At 56.1% G+C, this 24,973-nt stretch overlaps 1 long non-coding RNA gene across 2 annotated transcripts; it reads right to left on the bottom strand.

Moving 5' to 3' along the window:
• Positions 1-396: 396 nt before the first annotated feature.
• Positions 397-11,728, bottom strand: LOC106146388. 2 transcript variants are annotated; one of them, XR_001230805.1, is made up of 4 exons: positions 10,395-11,728; positions 8,828-9,438; positions 7,676-7,853; positions 397-6,741 (listed from the first exon to the last, which is right to left on the bottom strand). It is a non-coding gene; the product is annotated as an uncharacterized LOC106146388 (long non-coding RNA). The 2 variants fall into 2 exon arrangements; XR_001230804.1 differs by having other exon boundaries at positions 8,828-11,728.
• Positions 11,729-24,973: the final 13,245 nt, after the last annotated feature.

Here is a 24,973-nt window from a genome sequence, read left to right as displayed (position 1 = left end):
CAAGAACGGGGCTTAAAACCCAAGCGTGGCTCTCAGGGCGTCAGGCAGCGGCCGGGGCCTAAGGGCAGGTGCTGAGGTTTGCTCTCATACTAAGAAACGTGTGGTTCATGAGCTTCCTTCCCACTGGAAAAGAGATGACCCCCCACCACCTGGGGAATGACACCTTTCACCCAGAAACCCCAAAACCCTCCAGACACCGCCCGTCGCAGCCTGGGTGAGGGTCAGGCTGCTTAAACCGTGGCTTTGAGAGAGCCTTCGTCTACAGCCGGGTCGTTTTATAGATCCATTAAATCTACATTTTCGCCCGGGCTCCCTTCCCCAGCGCCCCCCATCCCTACCCTCGCCACACACTCTAAAAACCCCTTAAGCCCCAGAAATAAATCTCTGCAAGCCGCCGAGCGTTCAATCAGGCTTTTACTCTATCTCTTTGCAATTAGAATAAATTTACTGCCCGGAGAGTTGAGGGGAACAGGCAAGGTACCTCTTGGATAAATATACGGCAGGGAGAAAAGTCAGGTCTGTGAAAATTATCTCTGCGAATTCAACAAGAATCAGGGTCACGGGAACCGCTGCATACCAGGCCCGCTAATTAATGGGCCTGCAGCTGGCGGTACCACTTGGCCGCCTCGCTCCAGCTGCCGGCTCCATATTTCTCCCGCTCGCAGGGCCGTTCTTGGACCAAATCCCATCGCTTTTTTTCCTCCAAGTACAAAAAGTACATAAGTCCATCCTGGAAGGCTGCCAGCCTTTCAGGGAAGGAGGGAAGTGTTGTTTCTTCACTATTTTTATCTCCTCTCTAAAGGAGAGGCCTGGGGGCAGGGTCCCTGTGATTGCCTCGGGGCCGTGGTCCCTGCTGGCCTGCATCCCATCCCGGGAGGGAGGCAGACAGGGACTCTTGTCACCTCCCCTCCAACTCGGGGGACCCGGGAGACACCCATTCGTGTGGCCCGCTGGAGGCTGGGGTTGAGCTGCAGAGAGAGGAGGGAAGCAGAACAGAGGCGGCAACAGATGCGATCTCGAGGCCAGGGCGCCAGAGCCACTGCCGATGACCACGGTGTCCCGCCACCGATGGGCAGCCCCGCGTCCAGCTGGGCTGTTTCCCAGGGTGTTCGGCACAGGTTTCAGGGACAGACCTGGGTTTGGGCCCCGGTCAAAGGCCAAGCAGTGGAGACCCTTCAGGAGCCCATCTCCACCCCACTCTCAGCTGTGAAGAAGAGCTAACCCAAAAGAGCCTCTGCCCCGATGCTATGTGTAGGGCCTGGGGCATAGATCTGGGCACACCGCCGGCCTCCAACCTTCCTGGTGCTGACCAGGCTGTGGGTTACGCTGAACATTTCCCTGGGCAGTGGAAGATTCGGGAGAGAGTTGCTCTCTTGGGGCCGACGGAGGCGCAAGCACTGCTCTCGGAGCAGCGGGAAGCGGCCCCTCACCGTGCCCAGCGGCCTTGTTTTCCTCATGTGGATTCCTTCTCCCCTCCCGGGTTGCTTAGTAGCAGGACTGGGCGTTCTTCCATGTGGTGACAGACCCATGAGTCTCGCCCAGAAATCACGGGGAGAAGGCCTGACTGCTGCTTGGAGGGAATCCCCAGGTGCTCATTACCCTTGAGCCCTGGGCCCGCACCCAGGACAGCAGGGCCACTGTCCTCTAGCGCCAGCTCCTTGCAAAGGGGACCCAGCCTCGCGAAGTCCTTGAAGGAATGGAGAATGCTCTGAGACCGGGAGCGCTCTTAGGATGACTTCCAAGCTGTAAAGTGATACTTGGGCTTTGTAAAAGCCCGGGGGCATTTTCTGAAATGAAGGAGTAAGGACTGAAAGGAAGCTTTGGGGGATTAGGCTCGCCTTCCACTTTGAAGCCTTTCAAGCAACTTTCATCTGCCTTCTGAGTGCTCCTTAATCGTGTGGCTTGCCCGGTCGCGATGCTGGTCCCTCCTCTGGGGGACTGGTACTTCGGTGACTCTTTTGACCCTGTTTGGAGAGGTATTCAGGATGTAGCAAGAGCGGAGCTTGAAGAGCAAGCCTGCGCAGGATGCAGGGACGGCTTCTGAACGCCTTGGAAGGCGTCTCGAAACTTCAGTGCGGAGCAGGAGAGCAGAGCAGCCGCCCGCCAGCCGTGCAGCCAGCGCAGAGCAGTGACTGCGGACGCTTGATTTCCTGGCTGCTGGTCTGCTTCAGTGTTCACCTGCCGGGGCACCTCCAGCCGTTTCCCAGTCTGTGAGATTTAGATGCTGTCTCTCTGGCTTCCTCTCAGCAAGTGGGTCTCTCTCCTGTGACCAGGACTCTGGGAATGAAGGAGGATGAACGGCACAAAGGCCGAGCAGAGCTGGGGGCAGAGCCAAGGCTGCGAGCTGGGGCCTCTCCCGAGACCTTTAAACCACTGTGTGTACTACGGAGGCAGCAGATGACTCATAACTGGGCAACGCCCCTTATCCCCGAGGCTGTGGAGCTGGACGGGAACACACCTGTCAGCCTGGGGCCTTACTGCTCGGAAGCTGTGAACAGGGAGTATGGCACCCACAAAACAGAAAACTCAGGAGCTGTACAGTTCTGGATCTGCAGTCCCAAAATGCCACGTTTCTCCTATTTATGTATCTATTCATCCTTCATTGCTAACTGATTACCTACTGTTGTAAAAGCAAGTGATAGCTTAAAATCAGGGTGGCATTCGCTGTACGGCTCCTCCGAAACTCACGGTTACTTTCTCTAACTTTTCCCTTTCAGATGCAACACACGGACACGGGTGTGTGTGTACACTTACGCAGACGTAAGTATCTCTGAATGAGATCACACCACATGCACAGCTCTGCAACTTGTTTTATTTCTTTCTTGGTCTCACTTAGTGCATTCGAGACCCTCACTTTCAGAGCTCTTCTTTTCAAAGGCGGCCCAGGCTCCCAGGGCCTGTGTGTACCACAGTTCACCTAATCTGCTCCCTACGAGTGTAGACACAGCACATTTCCCTGTGTTGCTAGCAATTAAACCAATGCCTCAGTGGTAAGGATGGACTGGGTTAAATCTGGTAGGATGGAACACACCAAGCCCTGGCGCCTGAGCCCAGGGCAGCGGCAACGGGAGCTGCTTCTCCTTGTCTCACTCCCGACAGCCACCCAACGGCCAGTGCCAAGGGAAGGGCTGGGGGCAAAGGGAGCTGAAAAGCCCAACACGGCGATGGGAGAGGCTGGCAGCACGAGCCTGTGGCATCACCAGGAGAACAGGAGAGGACCCCAGGCTGGAGTCCTGGTGAGGAGCAGGAGTGGACAGTCCAGGTGCGAGGACGCAGGGACATTCCAGTCCCTGAGGTCCAGGGGCCTGGCCGTGCCTCCTCCGCATCACAGCCTCAACACCCGACACGGCTGGGTCAGGGCCTGTGTTGTTCCTAACAGCACCTGCTCAGCGGGACCAGCGCTGCTGACCCGAATGTAGAGAAACCTTGATCTGCAACTTCAAAAATAAGGGGAAAGTTAAAAAGCTCCCGAGCTTAAGTTTAAAAGCAGTAAGCTCAAAAACTGCCTCCCAAAGCCTCTGTTTCTGACTGAGCATATTCCTCTAGTTACTACTCAGTGTTTTAATTAATTGCCTGTTCGAAAAATGTAATAATATAAACTGTAACTGGCCACTGCATTTAAAAGTTTTAAAAATTTTTATCTCGCTTTTCTTGAGCCTAGAACCAAGCAGTTCTGAGTCTCGCTGCCGGCTGCATCCGCAGCTGTTCTGGCTCCTAACTGTGCTCACAGTAAAGCAGAGCCAAGAGGCCAGGGCATTCTCAGCCGTCACTGGAGAATTCGGGACACAGCGCAGGACGCCTGTGACCGTCCCGTCTGCGGGCAGCCATTGTCCGTCCACCCCAGGCTCAGACAAGCCGACGTGAGCGTGAGCACCCACCGGCAGCCCTGTAGAGCAGGTAATGGATGGCCAGCAGCACGGAGGAGGAGTGGGAACAGCCAACATGGCCAGGCTTGTTCTGTTCGGCTCAGGGACCTGCCGACGTGGCACAGGAGGAAGAGGACTGACCGTGCTCCCATCCCGAGCACCCTCGTGGGGAGGGGAAGCCCGCGGCACCCTGGGAGAAGAGGTGGAATAAACTCCGCAAAATCGCTAGGGTTTATTCCAACACGGTTCCCCGGATCCATCACTCAGTGGACCAGCAGAGGCCTTCAGTAATTCAGTGCGACCGTCCTCTGCTCACCCCGAATCCGCCACATGGTTTGAGCTTTTCCAAGGCCAGGACCCCACACACCAAGCCAGATCCTCATTTCCCGAGGCGGCAGAAGCCTCACTCGTGAGGATGCGTGGTCTCCAGTGACAGTGACCGGATGAGTCTGTGGATAGAGCCGTCCTCCAGAGGTGACCTGCTGCTGTGAGACAGACAGCAGCGATCTTCTCGTAGACCTTCTGAGGTTCTCCGGGCTCAGACGGTAATCAGGGATCTGTTACTACAACGCTGAGACACTGAATCTCAGTTTCCCCACTGCAAAATAACGAGCTCAACGGCGCCCTCTACCAACGCGTGGGATGAGGGATGCTAATAAACTGGGTACAGTGAAAGCCCCGCACCCGAAAGACGGAGGGTCTTCACAGAGATCTTTAAAAGTATCCTGGGGACGCCAGGACCACGGCTCTTGGACATCAGTCCTGTGTGTCAGGATTTCTGTTTGGTTTCATTTTGTTTTGCCCCCAAGTCAGGCCTCAGGGATTCCGGGAAGAGCCCCTTCTCCCTCACACTGTCCATCCTTAAGGCCTGGAGAGCCGCAGTTCTTGCCAAGGACTCAGAGCTGTAGACCTGGGCACACGGCCCTGTAGCGCACAGTGAGGCCCATGCAGGGCAGGAACGGGCACCCACGTGGGCTGCTGGCTGGGGTTGCTCTTTCGCCATGTGTGAGCTCCTGACAGACGCTGTCATGCTTCACAGCCCTGTGGTCTCTGGCCTTTGAGGTGCTATAAGAAAACCCACAGGCTTGCGGCGGCCTGTAAAGGGCAGACCTGGGTTTCTCCCGGCTTGGAGGAGTCTGAGAACAGGTGCAGTGTGGCCAGGCTCATCCCGGGCTGCAGTGTGCTGGGGTGTTGCTGCGTCTCACGCGGGGTCCTCGGGGAAGAGCCCTCTGGGGCACCGGTCGCCTCACAAGGGGTCCACCCTTAAAGGCCCCCTGACGCCATCCCCCTGGGAGTGAGGTTTCCAGCGTGTGAATTTTAGGGGGACACATGTTCAGTCTGCAAGGATGACCAGTTTACAGGTGAAGAGCAGCCATCAGTGCCAGGGCTCTCCCGACATCGCCATCAGCCACACTGGTACCTTTGGCGCCTGCAGATGCCGAGCGCTTGGACGATTGCAGTCTTCAGGATGAGCTGCTGATGGTTCTCAGATTGGCTCAGATCTGATGGCTGTGCTTCCAGCAGCAGAACGCAGCCGGTAGGGTCTGGTGGCGCAGTTTCCATGTTCGAAATATCACTGCCAGCGGACTTCGAATCCAGTGCTCACCAGGTGACCACGGAATGCTTTGTCTTGGGAACCCAGGCTGGCTCTGACAGGAAAGAGCCATCCTCCCTTACTGCCCTCTCACGCTTCTTTTAATGTAAGGACCCGAAGCTGATTGATGCGGCCCTGGAAGTGGCTGGTTCCTCTCCGCTGCTTACTATAAGCCCAGGGCTGTGAGGAGCAGGCTGAAGGCCGAGTAGCTTGTTTCTTGGCCAGGAGGAATCTCTTGGAGCAAGGAAAGTGGCGTCTGCTTGGGTCACCTGCTCTTCGTGCTCCTAGGAGGCAGTCTGGTAATAACCGTGACCACGGTAAACACAGGAGACTGCGGTGCTGCAGGCGGATCCGTGCAGTTAACCTCACAACAGTGTTTGAGGTGGGGCGTTATTCACCCCCTTTACAGACAGGGAAACCAAGGCCAAGTCAGGTGGCAAACAAGGAAGAACCCTCCAGGGTCTATGATCTTAGTGGGATTGACCATGAGCGAGCTCTGCTGAGTCCTGGCCCTGACCTTGGGCTGGACCCCAGAACTCTCAGAGCCTCTGCTTCCAGATTCGCTTTCATTCACAAGGTGAATGGCAGCGTCCTAGATGAGGTGGGGACAGTGATGAGGGCTGTGAGATGCTGGGCACAGCGTCTTCCGTTGTCTCAGGAGTCCACTTCTGCAGCGCACATGCACACGTCCATCACGGGGAGCTGGCGCCGCCCTAACGAGCTTACTGCTCTTACATCCCCTTCCCCTCTCCTCCCATCTGCTGCTCCCATTCCCTTTTGCAAAGGATCTCTCCCACTGCCTGTTGCCTGGCGCATCTTGAAGGCCGGGGCACGCTCCTGCACCAGCAGGGGGCAGGCACAGTCCCTGCGGCACCGGAAGAGGCTGGAGGGGTGCGCGTGGCGCCTGAGCTCCCGAGTGTGGTGAGCAGGGACACTGGGGCCGAGTGTCCGGCTGTCCAGGAGAGTTTATAAGGTGCTGCTCTGGGAAAGATCACCTAGCACTTGTTCTAGACGGGGACACACGTGTGCAAAGAGCCCACCGGAACTCTGCTGCTGGGTAGACCGACCAAAGTCGAGCCCCCTCCTCGTGCACCCCGAGGTCTCTCCTTCATCCTCAGGGAACTGCTTGGCCTCGGCCCTCTTGAGCCCGGGCACCTGTCCCAGATGAAGCACCTGTAGCCCCCAGGCGGCTCTCATGCCCACATGCCAGCCCCGTGTGAATAGGGACAGTCACAGGTCACTGTCCGGGCTGCGGCAAGTTCTCCAGACCTAACGCAGATCCTGCAGGAAAAGGATGGGGAAGACGACATGAAAAATAAAAGTTAAGTGTATGCACCCACGTGCTGTCACCGCCACAGAGAGGGGCGCTGCTGACAGGGCAGCCACGCGAGCTTGGGTCGGAAACCATGCTGAGAGAGAAGGGCAGACACAGGCCATCTGTCACTCGGGTCCCTATCCTCCAGCTGGCACTAAACCAAATTCGAAATGCATCAAAGACCTAAATATTAAAACAGAAACATCAAATCTGCTGGAAGAGAGAATAGGTAAAACTCTGGAAGACACTGGTGAAGGCAAAGACTTTATGAATAAAACCCCGATTGCACAGGAACTATCACAAAGAATCAACACCTGGGATCTCACCTTATTAAAAAGCTTTTGCACAGGACGAGGAACCACAGAGTGAAGAGACAACCCACAATGCAGGAAAAAAAGTTTGCCAGCTGTTCCTCAGGCAAAGGGTCACTATATAAAACGTATAAAGAACTCAAGAAGGGGCTGGGGATTTAGCTCAGTGGCAAAGTGTCTGCCTGACAAGCGCAAGGTCGTGAGTTCGGTTCCCAGTACCGGAGAAAAACCAAAAAAAAAAAGAACTCAAGAAAATCAGACCTCCCAAATTTAAAGACCCAATCCAAAAATGGGCATCTGAGATGAATACACACTTCCCAGATAAAGACATACAAGCAGCAAATAAATATACGAAAAAATATTCAGCATCACTGGTCATTTGAGAGATACAAATTAAAACACTGAGATTCTATCTCACCCCACAAAGAATGGCAGTTATCAAGAAGTCAACCAATAGCAAATGATGGAGGGGCTGTGGGGAAAAGGAACCCTTCTCCACTGCTGGTGGGAGTGTAGACTGGTGCAACCACTGTGGAAATCAGTGTGGAGATTCCTCGAAAAACTAGGATGACCCAGATTCTGTGCCAACCTTGGGAGATGCGGCTCTTGATGCCAGGCCGAGAACGCTTTGTGCAGGGCCACTGTAGATCCGGAGCCGGGCCGGAAGCTGGCACGAGGCATCCGGCAGCATCAACGCCATTGTGTTCACTGGATTTTCTGTTCCAGAAGGAGACGGTCCGCGCAAATAGGCATAAACTGAGGAAAAACTAGAACATATGATTTGGTTAAGGTAGTCATAAGAGGCCTCCTCAGAGGTGATATTTAAACCAAGACACAAGGCTGGGAAGGAGCCAAACCGGGAAAGGCTGCACGGAGTACACCACCAAGAGGCGAAAGGGTGGAATGCCAGTGAGACCAGGGCTGTGCGAAGTGGGAGGGTGGAGCGTAAAGAGCCCAGAAGTTTGGCTGGTGGTAGGTCAGTCAGGCCTTTTGCTTATAGAAAAGTTACAGAAAGGATCATATTCTAACTGCAGTGGAGAGCCCTTAATTGTAACTCCTTTTTCCTGTCCCTGCTATTATGGGAGTAAAAAAAATTTTGTTTTTGGTCTTTTTGAGACAGGGTCTCACTACGCAGTTCACTCTGGCCTTGAACTCACTTTGTAGCCCAGGCTGGTCTCAGACTCGCAAGGATCCTCCTGCCTCAGCCTCCTGAGTGCTGGGATTACAGGTGTGCGTCACCATGCCTGGTGTGGTAGTAAATTTTAAGGGAGAGAAAACGAATCCAAGAACTGAGAGCCTTGGTGAACACAAACCTTCTAAAGTTGGAGAAAGGAGTGAGAGCCTAAGTAGAAGCCAGAGAGGTCCGGAGGAAAACCAGGAGAAAGGGACGCCCCACTAAAGAGAAGCCGCTTGGAGTGGGGTTGTGGTGTAGTGCTGAACAATGTATTAAAAACAGATACACTGGCTTTGGTGACAAGTGGACACTGATGATCTTGGCCAAAGCAGGTCACACACTGTTTCATGTGAAACTATTGAAAGAGGTGTGCACAGGAGATGAGGAGTGAAGACAGTAGAACGAGTCAAGGGAAACGTATTAAGGATAGGACGTAGGAGCCGTGCTGTCCAACTTGGCAGCCAGGGGCCACATGGGACTGTTTAAATTAATTACATTAAATAAAAGTTGAGTCCAGGATGAGAGGCTCAATTTAAATATAAATAAATAAAATCCTGCAGTAGTCACCTGAGGCTGGGCCTGGGCCCCCTGCTGAGCACCAGGAAGTCCACAGTTCAGTCTCCAGCACCAAGGGAAGAAAGAAAAGCTGCTTCCGGTGCTCCCTGCCTCAGCTTACACGTCGCTGCCTTGGGGACAGGAGACCTGGGGCTCAGAGAGCGCAGCCCTGCCACCCGACGACGCGGCTGTGGAAAGGCCGTCCAGGGCGTGGGGGGCGTGGGGTTCATGCCTTCCAGAGCTTCACGAGAGCTGCGGCTCAAGTCCCAGCGTCATCCCGCGGTCGCGGATCCGAGCTTCCAGTGAGTTCCTTGGAAGGCTCGTAATCCAGCAGAGGGTCAATCATGTCAGAGGGGAAGTCGAACACCCCAACAGCAGAAGCCTCGAGCTCCGAGCTCCCTCTCTGAAAAGCCTGGTCTTACAGAGTGCAGCCTCCCGCCCCCTCTCCCATCCTCCCCTTTCAGGGAGACGCGGAGGAGCAAGTGTTTCTGGCTCGGTGACTTCAGCGCATCAGCGCTCCTTTGAAGATGAGCTCCTTGCAGCCTCGGTGTTCGTGTCAGCACAGGCATCTCCCCATGTCCCGCAGACGTGTCTTTGGGCAGCGGAAGCATCCTGGCCATCAGCTAGAAGACAGAAAGTTTAGCCTGGAACCTCCAAACCGGTCCTGAAGCTTTGGGAGTCTCGATACCTGGGAGGAGGGCTGGAGCGAGGAGGGGAGGTGTCCGCAGGGTTGTTTATTCTTTTCCCCTTTTCCTGGGTGGAACTCCAGCTCGCTGACACCCAGCCCCTGTCCTGCACAGCGGTGGCTGTAAGGACAGGGACCCCTGAGGCCGGCAGTAACCACAACCACGAGGGTCAGGCTGGTACCTCCCGGGGAGCCCAGGTCTGGCTCATAATCACGGACAGCACAGCACTTGCTGCGCCCGACCCACTGTGGGGCAGAAGAGAGGAGTTAGAGGAGGATCCGCCCACTCACCTGCTGGTCAAGATGCATCAGAGACCTTAACACCTGCTGCAATGAGCTAAAGCTCTTCGCTGTTCTTTGTAGGTTATGAAAGGAACACAGACTTCGGTAACAAAATCAAAGAAGCCTCAAACGCACAAAGTAAAATGAGGAAAGGGAGGCAGCCCCTTCTGCCCCAACCTAAGGGCGGTGCAGGTCCCTGAGGTCACGGATCTGAGCTTCCTGTGAGGTGCAAGGGAGCCGTGCTACGTATGTGCACGTATGTGTGTGTGTGTGTGTGTGTGTGTGTATGATGTAAGGTTTTCTAGGAGCTGTGTTAAAAAGTAAAAAGAAACAGCTGCAGTTCATTTTTGTCATTTATTTAAATCAATAATTATTAATATATAATTATTTCAATAAATAATTACTTCCACATGTAACCAATATTATCAAATTACTGAGATGTAGAATTATCATTTTTCTTTTTTTTTTGTGTGTGTCTTTTTGAGACAAATTCTAGCTATGCAGTTCAGGCTGGGAGTACAGGCATGTGCCACCACGCCTGGCTCCAGTTTTTATTATTTTTGTACCGTCTTTGGTATCTGGTTGGGTTCTGCACTTGTAACACACATTCACCTGGGTGCACGGGGCACATGTGCTCTGTGTTGAGATTTCATGGACAGCTGGAGAAGCGCATCTGGTTGCAAGAGACACAACGGCAAAGCTGCTGCAGACAGACTTCACAGCTTCCCAGTAATGGGATAAAGTGCCGGCTCTTAAAGTAGACTAGAAGTAATCAGAATTAAATAAACTGAGTAAAGTATGGTGGCGCACCCCTTACCCACAGCTACTGAGGGGCCTGAGGCAGGAGGATCCCAAGTTCAAGGGCAGCCTGGGCAACCCAGAGAGACCCCGTCTCGGAGTACAATTTAAGATGGGCTGGGCTCAGCAGGTGTGAGACCCTGGCCTCCATCCCCAGTGCTGGAGATTAATTCATAACCGACCTTTCATTTCCCAGTTCAGCCAGCTGCAGCTCTGAGTACTCGCTGTGTGTGTGACTACCGCTCTGGGCAGCACGGCGCGAGGATGCCTCTCAGCCCTTGCCCTGTCTCTGAGCGTATGAACACCTCATTAAGCAAACGCGATGGATGTGGCACAATATAACATACGCACTGCATTAAGTTCAGCTGGGGGGAAATCGTCTTTGCTGCAGCTATGTTTTGGGTATTTTTTTTCTCCGTTGGGCAGGGCTCTCCATTCTTTATGAGAGCCGTGTGTCGATTTACTGCAGCGCTCCCCGCTCCCGTGGCTGGCGGGAGGGTGCTTTGGACCTTGCTGTCTAAACACTGACTTTCCCGTCTGTGCTGGTGCTCCTGGGCCCCTCGCCGCGCACGCCACGCTGGCCCCTCTGCTGGCCGTGCGGAGTCCTGTCCTCTCCCGCCTCTGCACACGCTCCCCAGCCAGGGTCCTGAACTACTTTAAGATACAGGCTTTGTAGACCCAGGAGATCGCGGCCACACGGCAGGGACCAGGGCTACACAGCGTGCCTATGTCTGGCACACAGGAGCTGGCGGAGCCCTCCCAGGCCTCCCAGGAAGGTCACCCTCCCCGGCTCGATCATTACCAGCCCACACTAGGCTGGCTGGGCCTGCAATGGGGCGTCACACCGTGCCCCAGTGAGCAGGGAGCTGGTGCTGCAGGGAGAGCTGCGCCTTGACATTTGTATCCACAATTGAATTCCCTCGCTCGGAGGCTTGCTACAATCTCAGCGCCTCCGCCTCCCCGCTGGGACCCAGGCGTGGAAGAGGCGATTCTGCTGCAGGCTGACCTGGACAGCGAGTCCAGCTGGCTGGGCAGGCACACACCCTGGGCTCTCAACAGAAGTCGCAGTGCAGGCCAGAGGCGTGAAGCCCTCGGGCCAGGTGACCTCAAGGCGCTGTTCGCAGGAGCTGCTCCCTCCTGGGCAGCACTTGCACCTGCAGAAGCCCCACAGTAAGGCCCCTCGGCTCTGACTTCACCCGTGTTTCCCGGCACTCAGTGAGCCCCCAGCAACACGGCGTCTCCCTCGTCCTCCACCACATCTGCTGCCCCCAGCCCTCTGCCGTCCGCAGCGAGCTCTGGAAGGGACGGCGGATGGAGGGTGACCCCTCACCTGGTCCTGGGCTGGGTCCCCTAAAAGGGCGAGGATGTAACCCACGTCATCTCGAGCTCCAGGGGACGCTTTCTGCCGTCACCCCGCAGGCGCCGCGGCTCACCAGGGATCTGTGGTGGTCGCTGCCGCGCAGATTCCCGCCCGTGGCCGCATCTCCACGGACGCCCGTGCCATCGTCACTGCGGCTCCTCCCCGGGGTCAGTGGCACTGGACGGGCTGGTGTTCAGCTTCTCAGAGCACTCTCCTGGCTCCCTGTGCAGACGCCGGCACCCCCACCCCGAGCTCACGAGTGACGGCTCCGAGACTCCGGGTCCAGAAAGGGCACCCGCAGCCGTGGCCCGGCCCTGCCACCCAGGCCTCCAAGGTGACGGGAAGCAGGAGCCTCCCAGCCCCGCCCCCTTTCCAGGGCTTGCCGACCTCAAGGGTGCTGTGGCCACTGGAGTCAGCTTCTGTTTGCTGGTTCCGTTCGAAGTCCCACACACAGTGCCCTTCTGCAGAAAACCCCACAGGACGGGCATATGCAAGTGGCCACGCTTGGCCAGCCGCCCCTGCAGGAGCCGCCCAGGCCCTGCTTCTGGGTAAGGACGCTGCGCCCAGACCTGAATCAGCAGCCAGACTCCGTCTTCGTTCCATGTGTCAGACCGCCATTGTTCTCCCTCCCCCAGAAGTTGTGTTTCTATTGTTCAGAAAATCCAAAGTCCCGGGCCAGGCTCAGGGCTTCAGGTCGGTGGCCAGCACCCGGCTCCACTGCACACTGCGGCCTTTCTGCTCTGGACCACGACAGCCGGGGTGGGGGTTCCCTCGGGCTGTCTATTCTCCCAGCTACAGTCTTCACAGAAAATAAAAGGCTTGCTGGGAACAGAACACCACACCGTTCCTTTCCCTTTGCCCTCTCCCCTCCTCTCCTTCCCCTTCTCCTTCCTCTCTCCTCTGACATGTTCTCACTACGTTGCCCAGGTTGGCCTTGAACTAATGATCCTCCTGCCTCAGCCTCCTCAATTGCTGGGATTACAGGCACAAACCTCCACGCCTAGTGATCACACTATTTTCTAGAGAGGAATCTGGTGGGTCTGCTTTTGAAAGAGGCCGAGGTTCCAAGCTGCTACTGAAAAGACACACGCTGTTCAGTGTCCACAGGGAAGCAGCAACAGCTGTGCGTGAGGCTACAGTGCCTGGGTCACTGGACGCCTTTGTTGTTTAGTTTGTTACAGTGCCAGGGTTCCAACCCAGGGCCCTCACGCACTATGCCAGGGCTCTGCCTGAGCTATGGCCCCAGCCCTCTCCCTGGCACCTATGTAATAAGGGCATGTGTTACAGCTTTCGCCCTGGGTTTTCTCTGAGGGTCAAATAAAATAAGAAAATGTGGTACACAGGTGTTAAGTGTCGTTATCGTCCCGTGCCACTGCCAGCCTGCGGGAGCCACCCAGATGATGCCCCCTGCTGTATTCCCACGTCCTGAGGGTGCAAGAAGCAGACCCCCCCACCGTCAGTGACAGGGCCTCTTGTGTGACTTGGGCACAGCCCCGGGGTGCCCATGCCACCGCCCCTCCTGCTCAGGCCTCAGGGACACTCAGGTGACCAGCACGGTTCGGAGGGGCGTCTCCTCTGGCGCTCCCTCGGCCTGTGACTGCTGCTCCCTGTAATTAATGAGGAAGTAGCCCCAAGGACCCGGCACGGCCTCCCTGGGGGGCCACACAAGCAGTGAGTGTCAGCAAAGTAGCTTCATCCTGCTCTGGCCAGGGGTCTCCGGAAGACCTGGGGCGGCGGGTGACCCGAGGACACCGAGGACAAGCTGTGCTTGCAGGAGTGCCTGCCCTGCGGACGCCCGACTTGAGCTACTGCTGTGTCCCTCCTTCCTGGACTCTGAGGCCCCCTCGTCCAGAACCACGGCTGGGCCTGGGCCACAATGCATTGCAGGCGGCTGGACACAACCCTCCCTGCTTCAGCCTGCTGGGGAAGGTGGGGTGACCAGGACCCCAGTGAGGGAGCTAGGTCAGCGGGAGAGGAGGGCAGCACACAGGGGCTCAGCAAGCGACGGCCAGACACGATACTGTCCTGAAACAGAGCAAGAGGGAAGGGGCCCAGGCACCTGTTACAGCTCGCCCCACGGCGCCAGCGGGGCAGCCTGAGGGTGACTTCAGTCCACGCTCTCCAAAGCTGTACTTGCTGGGTGAGGTGGCGTGCACCTGTGATCCCAAATTCGGAGGCCAGCCTGGGCTACACAGTGAGTTCAAGGCCGGCCTGAAGTACACAGCGAGACCCCGTCTCCAAAAAACAAAGCAAAGCAACACGTGGTACTTAACACTCTTAACCACACTGGCTTGCTGTCCCAGGACGGTCGTTTCTGTTTCTGCCTCCAGCACTTCATCCTGCTGTGACTGAACAGTATTTTAGTCAATCTTGTCTTTCCCAGCCCGGCCCACCCCTCGGAAACCGTGCCGGCACCGGTGCTCAGCCAGCACGCGCTGTGCTCTGTGGGCCTTTCAGAGTAAGCCCAGGCAGCGGCTTAGACAACGGCTCTTGTTTGTAGACAGGAAAACATGAAATGACCGCGGGAGGGCTGCTTGCCGGGGTAACGTTCTCAGTGCCCTGCTGGACACATCTGAAGAGCTGCGTAGGTCCGCCAGCAGTCACACTGGGAGAACCCTTTTCTCTCGTGTCTGCAGCCGTCCTGTTGGAAGGCGATCTCGGGGACAGGTGCCGCTGGAGCAACGCTCAGGACCCATGGTGCAGTTCGAACCCACCAGCATCACACAGGCAGCAAAACTCAGGGAGGAGGAGCAGCTCCGCGTGGCTTTCTGGTCACCTTCCTCTGACGATTGCGAAGGTTTGAGCAGCGGCTTCAGGTCCCTTCCAAGCCAGAAGAGTCCCCTTCCAGGCCTCCTCGCTGCTGGCGTTGGAGGCAGCATGAGGCACTGTTGTAGGCGGCCCTGGGGAGGGCTGTGATGCTCTCCTGATCTTTCCGTGCAGCACCTTTCCCTACCTCCAGCCCCTCAGGGCTCACTGCGAACTCAGTGGGGTGGGCTTCAGCTGGGGAGGCCTTCAGTGCCCCAGGAATGCAGAGGATGGGGAGGGGTCAAGGACAGGTGTGACAGCAGCGCCCACAGGCGGCTGCTGTGACCTGGGAGCCAGCCGGGCCTGTGCAGGGTGCTGCAGGGAAGGGACGAACGAACGAATGCACACGTGCGGCACCAGAGAGACAGCCTGCTCTGCCTGCCCCGTGCAGGTGTGATCTCGGCGACTGTCTGTGAGACAGCAGTGTCCCTCCAGGCTGCAAGCTGCACAGCTTACAGTTCAACCTGCTGAGAGGGGATGTGCAGACCGGGGCAAATGGGTGGCTTCAAGGGTGCGGGGCGGGGAGCTGCTCCGTGAGCAGACTCCGATTCCTCCCACCCCACAGGATTACTCAAGACCCGAGCAGATTTCTGCACAAACAAAGGAGCCAGCTGTCCCACACATTCTCATCTTCTGAGAACAGCACAGTCCTCGAGCCTCTGGGGACGGGGTCTCCGGGGCACTCTGCACGCAAAGGACCCACCTGCAGGAGCAGGGGACTCGGTCCCTGTTTGGAATCCGACGTCCAAGCACAGAGACGCTGGGTAAGGGTTTTGGCATCAGGCACCTGGGGCCCCCTGGTGATGGACGTAATTAGAACAGTGCTCCGCGAATCCAACCGCCCGCTAGGAAAACAGGGCAAACTTGACTGAGCAGATGTCCGTGCTTATCCAACGGGAATGATACACTGTGTTTATCTGGAACAGGACTAAGTTGTCCGTGCTGACTTCAAGGTCCCAGGGCAGTCCTGGATTCCAGATCCTGTGGATTTATCACACCCCGGCGGGACTGGGCTCTCCAAGCCACTGAACGGATTACCCTCTCCCATTAGAGAGGGCTCATCCTTCCCGAAAGATAACATCTTGCTTCTCCAGCCTGAATTTCCCCGCCTTTCTTCAAGCCACAATTTGTGAAAACAATGTGTGAGAACACAGGACAATGGGAAGTCCTCGGCGGGAATTCTGCAATAAATATGTCAGGGACATAAACTAGCCGGTGATATTTATTTGGTTCTTAAGAAGGAAGTATCGGAATACAATAAATCACGATCATTTTTCACCATCTCGGATTTCTCCCATAATGCATAGATGTTGGCAGACCTTCTCGGATCGTGCTAATTTATTTGTGAATCATCAAAGGAAGACATAAAATACACGTCTCCAGCCCAGTGCCTCGGCGGGAAGGGAGCCGGGCAACCGCAGTATTTTCCTCGGCCAGAAGTAAACATGTCCACACGGCCGAGGCCGTCCGCTCCTGGCTGAACTCTGAGGGGTGGGACGGCCAGCGCCGAGGGCCCGGCGCTCGGTCCTTCTCACAGCGCGTTCTGTGACTCAGGAGAGGACAATCTGCAGCGTGACACGCAGCCTGGGTCAGAACCATATTTCTTACCGGCGATTCCGGCAATGCTGTCCAGTGACAGCAGCGGTCTGGAATTCTCTGGCCCTCAGCAGGCCGGCCTTCTCTGTAGGCACAGCTTTTAAATTTAATGTGACACTGAACCGCACTCCAGCAAATCTGGTTCTGTGCGTGGCTAGGGAATGCTTCGGGGAGTGGAGGCCAGCTCCGAGCCTGCCCAGCATCTGCCGCACACCGGGGCTCAGGAGGCGGCCATGGTCATCACAGAAGTGGACGTGGCCCTGATCTGTGCGGTGTTAGGGTCCAGAGCTCAGGCCAGGACCCAAGTCTGCCCGGCACACGCGTCCCAGCTCACTGGTTCACTCTCCACTCAGCGCGGTTAACCCGGCTGTCCCATGAACGCAGCCTGCCTCGGCCCACCACCCTTTTCTTGGAGCTGGGAGAGGTGACCCCGGCTCTCTGGGGTGGGCAGGGGACCCAGCCCAAGCCCCTCCTCCATCATGGTCTCCCTTTGCCCAGCCACAAGCCGGGTCTGCCCTCGGAGCCTATCCGGAGCTGGCCGCTTCATCCTTCCCTACCTCCTGGATGTTGGCAGCAGTCCCGGCCCACCAGTGCTCATCAGTGCCCGGGGTCTCCAGGGAGCACATCACCCAGTGAGACCCCTATACTGCTCTCCTGTCCCCAGATTCTGGAGGACAGCGTGTTTTGGTTCACATGCAAAGTAATTTGATGATTCATGAAGGAAAGATGCTTTTAAAAAATTACCAGTAGGAGATGGACATGGCGGCATAAGCTGTAACCCCAGCACTCTGGGAGGCTGAGGCAGGAGGATGGGAAATTCAAGACCAATGTGGGCAATTCAATGATTTAGCAAGATGATCTGCCTCAAAAAGGGGTGGGGCTGGGATGCAGCCCTGTGAGAAGGCTCTGGGGTTCTATGCCTGGTCAAGTCCAGGAAAGTGTAAAAGGAGACCAAGTTATTGCCTCCTCCTCCTAGAAAACATTTACAGAACTGTAATTGTAATTCCCTGGCCCACAGGTCGCAATGAGAAACCACCACTCAGGGAAGGTCTCTGATGCTGCGGAAGCCACTCACTGTTCTCCGGTGACCCCCACCCCAGACTGACTGTGTGAGGAGCTCCTCTGCAGGTTCAGTACCACAAAAGTTTGCCTCTCCTGAAAAACTGGGTTTCCTGCTCACCTTACATGAGAGCTTCCTAGCTGCTGTTACTTTCCCTTCTTGACTTGGCTGTCAGGGAGCTCAAAACTAAGTTTATACTAAGTTGCACTATCTTTACTCTTTGATATCTAGTTTTAACCCAGTCTTTTCATCTCACTAACCCACCTTTTGTCCTTGTGATGCCCTCCCCAACAGTGGAGAAAGAACCCAGGGCTTCACGTATGCCAGGCAAGTGCTTGGCTACATCCCCAGCCTCTTCATTTTGAGACATGGTCTCTCTAAATTTCCCAGGTTGGCCTTGAAATTGCAATCTTCCTGTCTCAGCCTCAGGAGTAAATGGGATTACAGTGTGTGTCACCAAGCCCAGTTATAAGATTTTCTTAAATCTTTTTCATAAAATACAATTTTAAGGAAGTGGGACATTATTTACCAACCATCAAACCCAGGATAAGCACTTTGGGAGTAGAAGGACAGCAGCCAATAATTAAGTTAAACAGAGGCTGTTGGGGCAAAATTAAAAAGTGAGGCCTCCAGGAATAAATAATAAACATAGAAGATACTATGTGTTCCGTTCCCAGGTGGGGATAATTAAAGAAAAACATGCACCTCACCCAGGGAATCAAGGTTAAGTTATGTGCTTTTTATTTATCTTGTGTCACATGTGTTGATTAGAGTTTAGTATTTATTATCTCTTGGGAAATTTTGTAATTAGCCTCTGTAGCGGCGGGGGAAAGATACTGGGCTTTCTAAAATGCACTCAATTCCTACCCAAGGGGAGAGTCCCTTCGCTCTGCAACACTGGCTCTGCAACGGCGGTCACCACAGAAGTTTGGCTGCGTATGATTTATGGGGTTGGAGCTCTGCTGTTGACTAGCATCAGATTTCTAATGACTTGATCTTGTTTTTCTTGAGCAACTTCTCATAAACTCTGTAACGTCTTGAGCAGCAAGCTGATACTACGTTCAAGCCTGTTTACTGAGCTATTAATAAATGCTATGGACAGCTCTGGGAAGAGGGTCAAACTGCTTTCTTTCTCCATTGGCTGAAAACAATTTCCTGTCTATTTTAAAAATTGGGACTACCAAAGTCCTTGATTTAAACCAGGTATTCTGCAAAGACACCCACTGAAAAGGAATGAGATTCAAAATTTTAATCTAGAAGGCTCACAGTTAAAACGCAAAAAATGAGCTGGGTGTGGCCGCTCACACCTGAAAGCCCTGCACTCTAGAAGGAGGCCGAGGCAGGAAGATAACCAGTTCAACTCCAGCTGGGCAATTTATAACTAGAAGGAGCCTGTCTCAAAACTAAAGAAATAAGATAAAAAGAAGTTGGGGATAAGTGTGAAGGCCCTGGATCCAATCCCCAGTCTCTCTCTCTCTCTCTCTCTCTCTCTCACACACACACACACACACACACACACACACTTTCATAAATGAGAAAAAGCAATCTCAGTGCGGCATAGCTGAACTTAAAGGAAAACAACAGAGGTTAGCCTCTGCACTGATTGGAACCCTGCTCTCATTGAAGCTGCTGCCCCGGCTGGGCCACCCTTTGAGGTCAGGGTTAACTCCTGATGAAACACACGCAAGGTTTAATGATGACCAGTGACGCACCTGTGACCCCCGGCCCGCCCACGCCCACCATGCACACAGCTCTCCTGACTCGGGGAGGCGATGTGCCATTAGCCCCATTTCACAGCTAGGAAAATTCAGGTTTACAGAGAGCAAGGGAGAGAGCTCCAAGGCCACACAGAAGATGCCAGGATTGAGGACCAGCCGCGGATGCCAGCACTCTTCAGTAAGAAGCTACCCACGGGAAACTGCCCCAAGAAAGGGACGCTTACAGCGACAGGGAGCTCACTGCTCCAAGAGAGGCGGGCTCCCACGGTCCGACAGCTCTCCAGAGCCCCGTCTGTCTACACCTCCCACCCGTGCCCACTCAGACACAGTCAGCGCAGCCAGCCTTCCTGCAGCCCTCGCCCTCCGCCCTGGGCGGGTGTCGCAGAGCGCAGGTGTCCTCTCACTCGGACGCCTGGCTTCCCGACTCTTACGCTCTCCGTGCAGACAGAAAGGCAGGAAGGCTCAGGGCTGCTGCTCGTCCCAGGTCAAGATCCCGCAGAAGCGTTTATGCCTAGCCCAGGAGTCTTCCTTCCATGCTGCACTGGGGCTCAGCCTGCGACCCAAGGTTCCAGTCTCATGGGATCTGAACTTGACTTTCAGCACAGCCACCTACTTCCTGCTTCAGGGCCCGGGCCCAGGGCAGAATGACCCCGACTCCCCTGTGACAGCACGGTGAGGTCTTGCTGTAGCACAGGCTTCCCTGCCCTTCTCCACCCCACAAGAATGGAGAGGGCCCCTTCTGTTCGGTGAGCGCTGGGCGCTGGCTCAGGAAGCCGCCTGGCACGCCAGCACCAGTGCGAAGTCTGGGTCACTGTAGTCAGCGGCACGGCACAGAATCTACGTCTCTGTAGCTATGCAGCTGCCACTCGTGGTCGAGGGCTTCCGTTCAGTTAAGGAAGTTACAAAGCCCCAGATCGCACCTACTTCTCACTACGTGTTGCTGTTCTTACCCCGAAGAGAATGCCCGGGGTTTCCCAGTCTCTTTGGGAGTCACCGAGTCACGGTGGTGGTGATCTAACCCTGCTTTATCTAAACGGCCACTCTGACGCTTCCATAACGCCCAGAGGCGAAGGAGAGACTGACAAGCCACACTTCAATCCCTGCAGCCCAGCGCGGGCCTCAGTACCCTGAATCTCTGTGCCGCCTGCTCCTGACCTAACTCACTCTCTGGGAGAGGGTGGGACCCTGTGTTCCCAGCTGCTGCTGCAGCGCTGGCCCCCAAACAGCTGTCTGGCGGACCAAGGCAAGCGCTCCAGAGGATGAGCTGACCTTGTAGGACAAAGCAGCAGGAGGCAGGGGACTTGCTCTTCCCTGGTGACCACTTGAATTTTTACAAAAGCCCGAGAACAATCATTTCTAAAGGCAAAGAATGCCGATCTGCCAAGACTTCGGAGAGCCCGGTCACCAGCGGTCCCGGAGTGCTTCGGCTGGGTGGAAGCTTCCTCCAGGGGCTGCGTCCACTCCCCTCCCCTCCCCGGCTCTGCTCGCCCACCGCCTGGGCACAGTGTCCTCCTTAGCGCTGCACTCCTCAGCGGCCAGGGGCTCCTCGGAGGCAGCCGCCTCAGCTCCGGCAGGCCCCGCCTCTTTGGAATGGATTTCTGAGAGGCCAAACTGACCTGGGGGTGGGGGTTCATTCTCCAGAAAACACTGCCTTTTTCCTTCCTCCTCTTTTCCCCTTATGCTTTTGCTGCTCATCACAAACATCCTGCACAATTTTCTTGTTGACTGAAGACTCCAAATGCGGACTGTGGAGATGCTGCCCTCCCGCACACGCCGGGATGCCACCGCCAGGGTGCTACCCGGCTTCAAACACAGTCCCCCCCGCCGCCCGTGCCGCCCCGGGCCCTAACGCGGCACTGGGATAGCCTTAGACACACTCGCCTGGAAGATAATACTGATACCTTGTTTTATATGAGCATTTATACACCAGGACCCTGGCAAGGGGTTGACTTCATTGGGATGCTTTATGGCTTAATCCGCCAGAATGATTTATACCCCGCTTTGTCTAAGCCTCTACGCTAATAAATTTAACAGATTCTCCAGGGCTGTCTGGTTCTTCGTTGCTTCAGGGAGTCAAAGTGAGAGGAAAATAAAGGAGCAAGTTGCTAAAGAAAGAAGGAAGAAATTGGCCCGAACAGAACCTCTGATTACCGGCGGTTAAAACGAAGTAGCAGGGGGGGGAGGTTCCAAGGTGCAGGTAGATCTCTGTAATCAATCGAGTTGTCAGTGGGGAAATCACAAAAGCGACAAAATATTTAGCAAGTTAATCTACTGGGAAACATTTTGGTTCTGTATAATTAAATCCAAGGCAAAGGGAACGCTGACAACTGTTAACCTGAGTGCAGTTGGGAAAGGGGCGAAGATAAGACTCAGCCTACAAAACACCCTCCGTGATTGTTTACAGGTTAAACACACAGAAGAAACACTTGGAAACAATTTGCTAAGATGGGCAAATTTTAAGACTGTGTACCGATTTTTTTACAGGTGCACAATAAATTGTTTTCTTTTCTTTTTCCCTTTTCCGCGTTGTTTGCAAAGTTGAATCTGGGGTCAGAAGTTCTAATTGTAACCTCAGACTGGAATTCCAGATGGTGCGCGCAGGACTGGAAGCAGCCCTCAGTTCATCAATTTCATGGGCCTTCCTATCTGAACGCCTCGGCCTGGCCTCCATCCCCGCTGTGGCATTAATGCAGAACAAATTGAGACATATCCTCTATATAATTAGTTCCAGAATTTAAAAAGATTTACGGTATAATAATAGAGGAAGCGCTGTGGAATCCTTTTAGTGGGGACTCCGGGCGCTTGGGGACAGAGTAACCCCGGGCTCCAGGCGGGAGAGGGGTTCGCACCGCATGCCCTGCGGTGCTCGAGGGCTCTGCACCCTGCCCAGGGTCTCTTGCAGGGGAGAGATGTGGATGGGAGACTGGGCAAAAAGATGGAGATGTGCAAAGGGAGAGAGGAGGCTGGGGAGGGCGGTCGCAAACCGTTCCCTTGTTTATTTTAAAAACTGATTTTAAGATTCCTGACTCGATTCCTGCACCCCAGTGTAGGCGCTGATAGAGTGGGATCCTGGGGTGTGGCCAGGGTCAGGTCACTCTGCACCCCCAGAAGGCACAGGGAAGACCCTATTCACTCGGGGTCGCTGGTAGCAGGCACTGGAGGGACGGAGGAGTGGTGTGCTGGGCCAGCCTCTGGCTGTGACTGGGCTCGGTCGGGTGCAGGGGACAGCGGGTCAAAGTGGGGAGGGGTCCTTTCTGCCCCCGCTTAATGCAATAATTGTGCTCCTTCTGGGCCGGACACCCATTTACCAGTGTGCTAAAGTCACTCAGGTGCCTAAGCTCCCTGCTTCCCACCTTGTTCCCTGAGCTGTGGAGACGCCAGGATGGAGGCTAAAGCCACCGCTGGACGAGGCAAGGTCATAGCTCTGCTGCTAGGACCTTGCTACCTTCGGACAATGACTGTAGTGAAAATCATGGTTTAGCAACAGTTATAGCCCAACACCTCCTCCAAATTGGCAGGACAGCGCCACGAGGTGTGTGCTACCTCCCACTCCCATCGCATTTCCCGCTTTAAAGAAACCGAGGCCCTGGGAGGACACCCCGCCAGTGAGGGTCACACAGCTGCCGCGGCCGCCAAGCTGAGCCCAGGCGCGGCCACCAGTCCTGGCCACCGGCGCCTGCTCCCTTTCCCCGCTTGGTCTGGGCCTTGCGTTCCTTCCTCTTAGAGCACGGAGCTTCCGCTCCAGCCCTGTGTGCAGGTGACTCAAGGGCCTTGATGCCCAATGCCCAAGTCCCCAGCCACTCTCGGGCAGGGAGGAGGGCGAGGGAGACGGGCGAGGGAACTGTGGCAACCACAGCCCCGGGGGGCGGGCAGGAGAGCCAAGAGCGCAGGGTGGGTGAGGAGGCCTCCACCTGGAAGCCAACCGCATTGAGCCTGGGGAGAGAGGTGGAGGTTGGGGCTCCTGCACCCGAGGCTGGCGCCCTTGGGCAGGGGTGCGGGGAACTTAGGGATCCCAGGGAGAAAGAAGCACTCACTTCCCTGCCTGGGAAGCTGTAGGGCAGGGGCAGAGGCACCCCGGGGTCAAAGGGAAACTGCACCTTCCCTGCTACTCTCAGGGACCCCAAGAAAACAAACGCCAGGGTTCGGGGTTCTCAGTTTTTTCAGGCTCCCCTCCGGCTGCAGGCAAAACCTGATTTTTTAAAATCTAGGGATAGAGACTTTGGCGAACTTCCCACCTTGGGGTTCCGGCCTCTCTCCTGACTAGTACCCGTCCCCGAGAAAAGCATGCAAAGCAGAGGAAAAGACAAACAACCCGTCTCTCCTTTGCAATTCTGCCTTTGCATGAGTCCTCGCTAAGAAAAAAACGAATTCCAGGTTGAAATCAGAGCGGGGTGGAGGGAGTGGGGAACATTTGGGGCGCTCCAGGGTCAACCCGGCCCGAGCGAGGTCCCCTCCTGGGGCCGGCAAGTCCAACCCAGCTCCAGTGCGCGCCTCCGGCAGCTGCCTCGCCGCAGGGTGAGGGCTCCAGGGAGGGCTTGCGTGCCTTATTCTTCAATGTGTATGTTTGCAATGCGTAACCGTTAGACACCCTTAGCTTCTTAAACAGAAAAAGGCGAAGAGAAGGGAAAGTAAGCGAAGGTGAACTCGAGAGCGGCGCGGGAAGGAGAAAGCGGACGGAGAGGTGTGCTCAGCTCCTTCGCCAGCCTTGGTCCTGGGGTCTCCGGCGCCTCTGGGGTGCGCACCCTAAGCCGAAGAGGGTGTTGCCTCCAGCAAGCCGAGCGCCTCCATTCCACAGCTAGAACCTAGCATTGGCAGTGTAGACAACAAGCGCGTGAAAACCAAAGCGGTAAATCAAGGCCACCGGGACGCTCCACTTCTTCGCAGAACTGCAAGTACCTCGATTCCACGCCGTAGGCTGGGCGGGGATGCGCGCTTCTCCCCGCCAGCCACTGCAGGCCCCGAGCGCCCAGCTTCCCGCCCGCGCCTGGCCGTCCCAGGCTGCGCCGTCGCCGATGCCTCCCGGAGCTCCGGGGCGTTTCCACGAGCCGCAGAAACGCACGTCACAAAAACCAAAAATCAAAATAAAAGTAGCCCTATCCCCTTCCCTGAGGCTCGGGGCTCCGAGAAGCTACCAGCTCGAGTCTGTTTCGGAAGCCACAAGCTCCGCATTCCCCAAGGCGCGCGCTGCCTCGAGCCAGCCAAGAGGCTCCGCTCCCCACCTGATCGCCAGGCTGGCTTGAGCCTCCTGGCCGGGAACCGGACCCCAGGGCCAAACCCCCGGCGTGAGCAGAGGGCTCCAGGCGCTCCTTCTCCCCGCCCGCGCGCCCGAACCTCCTGGTTTCCTTTCCTCCCCAACGGGGTGCCCGGGCGCTGCAGCCCGCGGACGAAAGCCCGGGGCGGCCCCAAGTTCTCTCCGCTTCCCGGCTCCGCCGTAGCAGATACTCCTCACTGGAAGGAGCTAAGCCCTCTGACCGGCCGCGGCCCTCCTCACCCCGAAACCGACCACCAGGCGATCGGTAACGCCCCGCGGGGCCCCCACCCAGGGCGTCTTCGCCTTGGATCCCGACCTCGGGGGCTGACCCCTCCCCAGGGATCCAGGGAAGAAGGCGCGGAGCTGAGGCGTCGTCGCCAGGACAGACAGTGCTAGGGCCACTCCTAAGTCCCGCCCCCTCGGAGCCCCCCGCCCCCCGGATCCGCCGCCCCCGCCGTCCTCCCGCTGCCCCCAGAGGGGACCCTTGGCTCACCCGAGGGGCTGCCGGGCCTCGAGCCCCCATCGCGCGCCGGCTGCAGGGAAGGCAGAGGGAGCGCGGAGGCTGGAGAGGAGGTGGCCGGGAGGGAGGGAGGCGGCTGGGGG

The sequence above is a fragment of the Chinchilla lanigera genome, unplaced genomic scaffold, assembly GCF_000276665.1.
Source record: "Chinchilla lanigera isolate Chin_1 unplaced genomic scaffold, ChiLan1.0 scaffold00075, whole genome shotgun sequence".
NCBI lineage: Eukaryota > Metazoa > Chordata > Mammalia > Rodentia > Chinchillidae > Chinchilla > Chinchilla lanigera.
The sequence above is the reverse complement of the archived record's forward strand: the minus strand, read 5'-3'. Positions and strand labels throughout refer to the sequence as shown.